The sequence below is a fragment of the Oryzias melastigma genome, linkage group LG11 (assembly GCF_002922805.2).
Source record: "Oryzias melastigma strain HK-1 linkage group LG11, ASM292280v2, whole genome shotgun sequence".
Classification (NCBI taxonomy): Eukaryota; Metazoa; Chordata; class Actinopteri; order Beloniformes; family Adrianichthyidae; genus Oryzias; species Oryzias melastigma.
Genome location: NC_050522.1, coordinates 18486487 through 18493548, shown reverse-complemented (window position 1 = coordinate 18493548; position 7062 = coordinate 18486487). Strand labels below are relative to the sequence as shown.

Below are 7062 nucleotides of genomic sequence, written 5' to 3'. Positions count from 1 at the left end.
CAAATTTATTATTTCAAACTGGTAGCCCTTCGTATGATTCAGTACCCATGAAGTAGCCCGCAGGTTCAAAAAGGTTGGTGACCCCTGACCTAGATAATGCTAGTGTGAATGCTGTAAGGTGAATTTGGTCATTGACGATGATAAAATTGTGAAAACGCTCAAGCTGATTGCTGAAAATAAAAGTTAAAAGCTGAAAACCCTGAAGTTGATAGTCAGCTAAAATATTAGCTAAATTATAAATTAGCCTGAAAAACAACCTTAAAATAACTTAAAAAGAAAAACTAATTAGCCAAAACAGCTAGCATGTAGCTGAAATATTAGCTAAACTCCAAAACAGCGTAAAAAATCTTAGTAAATGCAAAAATAGTCAAAAAATCTATCAGAATGCCTATTTTTTAAAACTTTAAACAGTAACTTTTTACATAATTTTGAATAATAAAAAGGCAGGAATATTATTCTAGAATAAATCAACTTAAACCTTAAATAACTTTCAATATTTTACTCTCCATAAAATATGTTTTGTCAAAATTAAAGAAGTTAGAAATAAACTACTATTAATAACAAAAAAAGAAAATGATCTGGAAGGCCGGATGCAAGTACCCGGAGGGCCGGATCCGGCCCTCCGGGCCTTGACTTTGACACGTGTTCTAATGGATACTTCCAGCAGGATAAGGCTCCGTGTCATAAAGCTGGAATCATCTCAGACTGGTTTCTAGAACATGACAAAGAGTTCACTGGACTCCACAGTCACCAGATCTCAATCCAATAGATCACTTTGGAATGTGATGGATCAGGAGATCGGCATCATGGATGTTCAGCCGACAAATCTGCAGAAACTGTGTGACGCTATCAAGTCAACATGGACCAAACTCTGTTCCTTGTTGAATCCAGGAAACCAAGGATGAAGGCAGTTCTGAAGGCAAAGGGGGTCCAACCCGGTACTAGCAAGGTGTACCTAATTAAATAGTTAGTGAGTGTATTGTAAGTATAAAAAATAATGCAACTGTTTAGAAAAACGATCACAGAGGCTCACAAAGAAAAAACTCACACAATCTTCCTGGCTGACTGGTCCCTTCAACGCCTTTTCATGAGGCTGTGATGTTCATGTTAACCACATGGATTTCCAATGCCTATTTTCTTGCAGATGTATCAATCTCTAAATGCGTCCTGTGATGCCAAACCTTCCCCCAGATAATCCCGTCTTTTTTTTGGCTAAGAGAAGTGATTAAGGCTTCATCAGAGTCGTGTCAGCACAACCATCATTACTCTCAACGCCTGCTAATAGCCAACAAGAAAGAAATCCATACTTATTAACCCCACATCATTTTGTGCCCCCTCCTCCGTGGCAAGTATCAATCAGTGAGCTAATCTTGTTGGAGGCAGGTCGAATTCAAATAAGCTTTCTGGTTTCTGTTGGAGGGAGAGAAACGGCCTCATTACAGCAGTCTGGAGTACCAGACCCTTCGCTTGGGTTGAAGCTTTATGGAGTTCTCTAATGTCAAATTGAGTAGTTATTGTTGCCATAAAGCCTCAGTCGCTGACAGGTGTTGCTTTATAGGTTATTTGTAGTCTAAATATGTTGTTGTTAGGAGTTTTCTTTGCATTTATTTTGGAATATAAGAGGCAGTAATCTGTGAGAATCGAATTAGCCTCATCTAGCATGCAAGAGTTTTCAAGTCCTCATAACGGAGATCTGCTGCCTTTTGCTCTCATTGTTATGGACGTTATTGTTAGAGTAGTGTTAGGTTACAGAGTGAATGTTTAAGATAAGAGGGTTAGTTGAATTAAAGGGGATATTTGAGTTGGTTAAGTTTAGGCAAAAAAAATGCTGCAACCTGGTTTTCTTAGGAACAAAAATACAAACTGGCAAAATGTAAAAAAAAAGTTTGTCAATACAGAATAATTCATGTTGAAACATGTTTAAATTTAATGTTTTTAAATCTCATCAAAATTATGGGAAACCCCTAACTGTAAATTAAAAACTCTTACATCTGGAAACAGGAGGTGATGTCACATGTCAAATTTGTTATTTTCTTTTCTAATTTAAATGATTTTTCTATTAACAAATTGTCTTTCTTTGTATTTCAGAGGTGATAATCCTGAGTAAAATTGTTCTATTTTTTTGTTTCATGTTAAAACTTTTTCTTAGTTTTACTTGCAAGTGAAATGTAGAAGTTTGCTTTATTGGCCTGTAGGAGGAGCTACATTTCATGGAGAATTTTATCCTTGTGGGAGGAGCTACGCGCTATAGAGGAGCTATGCCTATGGGAGGAGCTACACTTTATAGAGAAATTATCCCTGTGGGAGGAGCTATGCCTGTGGGAGGAGCTACCCCTTATAGAGGAGCTATGCCTGTGGGAGGAGCTACGCCCTATAGAGGAGCTATGCCTGTGGGAGGAGCTACGGCTCATAAAGAAACTATGCTTGTGGGAGGAGCTACGCCTTATGGAGACTTTATCCTGTGGGAGGAGCTATACTTTGGAGATATATTATCCTCGTGGGAAGAGAAACGCCCTATAGAAGTGCTATGCCTGTGGGAGGAGCTACGGCTCATGAGGAAACTATGCTTGTGGGAGGAGCTACGCCTTATGGAGACTTTATCCTGTGGGAGGAGCTATGCCTTATGGAGACTTTATCCTGTGGGAGGAGATATATTATCCTCGTGGGAAGAGCAACGCCCTATAGAAGTGCTATGCCTGTGGGAGGAGCTACACCATATAAAGAAACAGTTTTTGTGGGAGGAGCTAGACCCTATAGATGAGCTATGCCTGTGGGAGGAATGCAATGTTTTTGAACCTTACCTATTTTTGGGGGAATTCTTAAACTATGAGTTATAAACTCCCACAACTGGAAACAGGAAGTGATGTAAAAGTTGTTGCTTTCTTCTTTCCATTGAGGACGAGTTTTTCTTATTTCCAAATTAACTAACTCTTTCTTTGTATTTATCAAGTTGCAATCTAGTTTAAACATTTCTTATTTTATTTCATTTTTTTTTTTTTTACTTGCAAGTGAAAATAAAATTTGGTATAGAAACTAATACAATGTTGGTTCAATTTTCCTTGTGGGAGGAGCTACGCCTTATATAGAGAGAGCTGAAGGTAACAAATACTCAAGCAGAAAAAAATACTGCTTCTTTTCTTTTTTTTAATTTATCTATTGGAGATTTTAACTTGAAGAAGAATCACACTCCATTTCAACTCAAATCTTAATTTTAATAACATCTACAAATCATCTACCTAAGAGTATAGAACATAAAATATCACTTCCTGTGGCAAATCTAAGGACTGCGGGCCTGACTTCACAAGTGTTACAGTTATTTTTAAAAAAGGTTTGAGACCTGATAAATGCTAATTCATACAAGTGAAATGAAAAAATAAAGTTTTCATGATAAGCTGCAACTTTTTCCTTTAAACCCCATAAATATGAGCAAGTAGACTATTAATCCATGTCTGTGAGCTCCCTGACATTAAAATCAAGTCTGTGATGTAAATCTGCCCTTCTTCTGGAGAGCTTCCCTCAAACACACTACAGTAATGTGTGACCAAGTTTATTAGATTTCTAAAACATAATGGTCTAATAATTACAGTTCTCTGAAAGCTGGAGAACATATAAAGATTGCTCGGAAATCCATGTATATAAAAAAACTCACTATGCTCTGAGTGCACCATTAGAAACGTTGAAGATGTCAATGTGACATGTCTCTTCTTTGAGATGGAGCATACCAGAAAAAGGGGAATTTTCCCATTTTCATATGAATCATATGAAATATTTTTCTCAAAAAAGATTTGCTTATAATATCTCAGCGTGTTTCCCAAACAGCAGTGACAAAAATGGAGCATTCATTGTTTCCTGTCTTTTTGTTAAATTGTGTTTTTCCCACAGGAGGAGCAGCCTATCTGTCAGGCAGAATTTAGACACAATATTTTTATTGAGCCGCTCAATAGATAATCAAGCCCAGTATAATGTGATGCTGACTCAACTGAAAAAATTGTTAACATAAAAAACCTTCACTGATCCATGAAGGAAATGCAGAAAAAATGTGTTTTAAATCAAAAATTAATCACATTTCTTTTTTTCTTCCCTTTTTTTTTGTTCTTAAAGCATATTTATTGTTCTATTCGGCAAGTTACCAAAAGCAAAATTGACTGTTTTCACTCACATTACATTATCTAACTAGATAGAAGCTCTGCAGATTCTTAATAAACTGCATAGAACTTGCTACAGATGGTAAGGTCTGTTAGGCTGCCCGCCTGATGTCAGGGCTGGAGGTTCACGGCATCCAGCGTGGTCATTAGGATGCAGACTTGATGGGCTCTTAGAGAGGGAACACTGTGGGTGAGTCAGTCAGGCCAGAGGAATCAGGGACATACACTGTAAAAAACAGGATATTAGAATGAAAGCATCGACTGTAAAATAAATCTGGACTGTGTGGCTCCTCCCCCCTGGAGTTCCAAATAGGAAGTAACTGTCGTTATATAATTATTCTTGCTCCGCTTTTGATCATTCTGATATTTTTAGGATTTTTTTTTCAGTATGTGATTCCTCTTGGCCCCTATCAACAGTTTGATTGACTGATTCTCCTGAGCCACTTTTAGTGGAAGTGGTGTGGACTTCCAACAAGCTTACTCATGATTGGCGACAATAGTTGCCATAGAAACGTTGACTCAGACTGACTCGGACCAATCACTGTCGTCTGGTTTTTCGGAAAAATGGCAACTGAATTGGCTTCATTTCGCTGGAGCTGGAAGTGAAACATTTTCTATGGGGGATGTCACATCCACTCTGTCCAGTTTAACATATACAGTCTGCCCAAAAGACTCGCCCCCTCCCCACTGTGCTGCATTTCAGCACCACTGGCTGAACAGCTCCCACTGCTCAGTCTACCCCCCCAAAAGCAAGAGAATCTGGCTATAGAGAAAAAATATGGTGCCTGAAAATTAATAGCTTTCGACCTTTATCGCTTCTTTTTTCCTTTCTTTTTTTTCTCTGTGACACTCCGTCAGAGAAAAAAAAACACATTTCGTGGCTCCAATAGGATGATTCACATAGAAAATAACTGTTAAAGTTTATTCACATTCAAAGGCGTAAAGCTGATGATTCTGAAAAGGTTTTAAAATATTATTTTGAAAGGGTTTTCTGGAAATTTCTGCCTTCGGCTATAGAGTGACGCCGTCTTGCGTGTGACCAGAGGCCCCTCCCCAAAAGTACCACACATTTAAGCGTTCCCCAGCCTTCATTCCCAGGAATCTTTGGATTATGTTTTAAACGGGATGATAATACGGTTGGAGCTCCCAAGAAGGGGGTGTCCAAAGAGGAGGTTCATGGATGTGGAAATAAGGTTATTTGTTGTTAGTGAGGAGGATAGGATTAGATAAACGCAATGACCCCTAAAGGGAGAATCTGAATGACAAAAAAAAGTCTAAAGTCTGTCACAAATTATTACTGTTATTTAGAAACCAACATGCATTTTTAATCATTTTTGTTGTTTCAATCAAGGTGTGAAAAGTTCACTTTCGATTCGAACTCCGTCCCCTGTTGTTCCTGCCTGCTACCTTTTAACCAAATAGATGAGGTTATAATAAACACTTAATTTGCCGCTGAGTGGAAAGCAAATGCTTCCTGATCATCGTTGCTCTGCTTCAACACAAACCTGCCAAGCAGTCAATTACCTGCAGAGTTCCCCAAAGAATTGACTGTGTGCTTGTTTAATGAGGCTGGACGTGTGGAGGAGCACACATCAACTGTGAGACTAGAAAGGTCATTCCTTTTTCATGAACTGCGAGGGACGCTTCTTTTACTAAGACACATTTTTGGGATTTCAGTCATCTAAAACAAGGAACGTCTGGGTCAGGGGGTCATAGGTGTCTGCACTCAAAGAACAAAATCTGAATTTTACAAACGTTCTGGAACAACTGTTTGAATAATAATGCACGACAAAGTTGCAATTCAAATAAGCATGTTCACTTATGGTAACAAAAACATTTGTATTTCAGAATGTATAGCTGTAATCATGTATTAATAATGTAGATGAGAAGATAGAATAGTAATTTATCATCTAAATAGTACACACAAACTGTGATAAACAGATTGGAGGCTTTTGTGTTTTGATTTTCTGATATTTTTGGACACTGCAACACCTGTCAACTGTTCTGCTAAGTTTTGGTGTCAAACTTTCAAGGGGGTGTCACATGTTGCTCAAAAAATGTACAATTTTTATTGAATTTGATTTAAATGTATTTTAAATTTTCACTTTAGGGTTCATTTGGCTGCAGAAAAACCATGCTTTAGGTGGAGACTTTGCAGCCTTCTGTGTATTCATGGGAATGTTTGATCAGTTTGATGTTTATTGGATGGGTGACTGAATCGTTTGTGCCATATAGTGACAAAAGGTTTTTTTTTTCTCAAAATGTGCCATAATTACACATTTTAATAGTAAAACTTAGTAAAACTTTCTAAATAAGTTTTACAACATAAATTATGTCTCATCAATTTAAGCTGCTACTTAGTAAGAAGCTTACTCTTTACCAGTGGTCTCGCTCACAACTCAGTGATTAATTTGTAATGAACTACTGCCGTTTTTGCAGAAACTACGACCTAAAAAACAAAACAAAAGTTTTTTTTTCTTTTTTTTTTTTTAAATAAAATTAAGTTTTTACAAGAGATCAGTTGATGATTTGAGTGGGTTTTAACTTTTTAGGTTAATGATTTGTGTTTTTACTATGGGTGGGTTGAAAAAAAATCGATTAATCAATTTAACCTTATTAGATCAATAATCGATTCACAAAAGATATAAATCGATTTAGCACACAAAGCTAAAATCCGCTAGCTTGATGCTAATGTTCAATAGAATTTCCCATAGGAAATGCTAACGCTCGGTAAAAAAAAAAAAAACACAAATTCTGACTAAATTAACATCTTCATTTAGTCACAGACATTAATTTTCCAAACTCTTTTAAGGAAATAATTTTAAAAATAGGTATTTGTGGTCTAAAACTTCGTTTTTTTACCTCATACTGTTGTCTTCTTCTTGAATTAAGTGTACTTCTATAGCGCGATCGCCAC

The 7062-nt window shown here is 37.0% G+C and overlaps 1 long non-coding RNA gene across 1 annotated transcript in view; it reads right to left on the bottom strand.

Moving 5' to 3' along the window:
• LOC112161215 overlaps positions 1 to 7062 on the bottom strand; it is a 25251-nt gene extending 18189 nt beyond the window's left edge. The window contains exon 1 of the long non-coding RNA XR_002921822.2: positions 7008 to 7062. This is a non-coding gene — a long non-coding RNA (uncharacterized LOC112161215). The remainder of the gene's footprint in view (positions 1 to 7007) is intronic.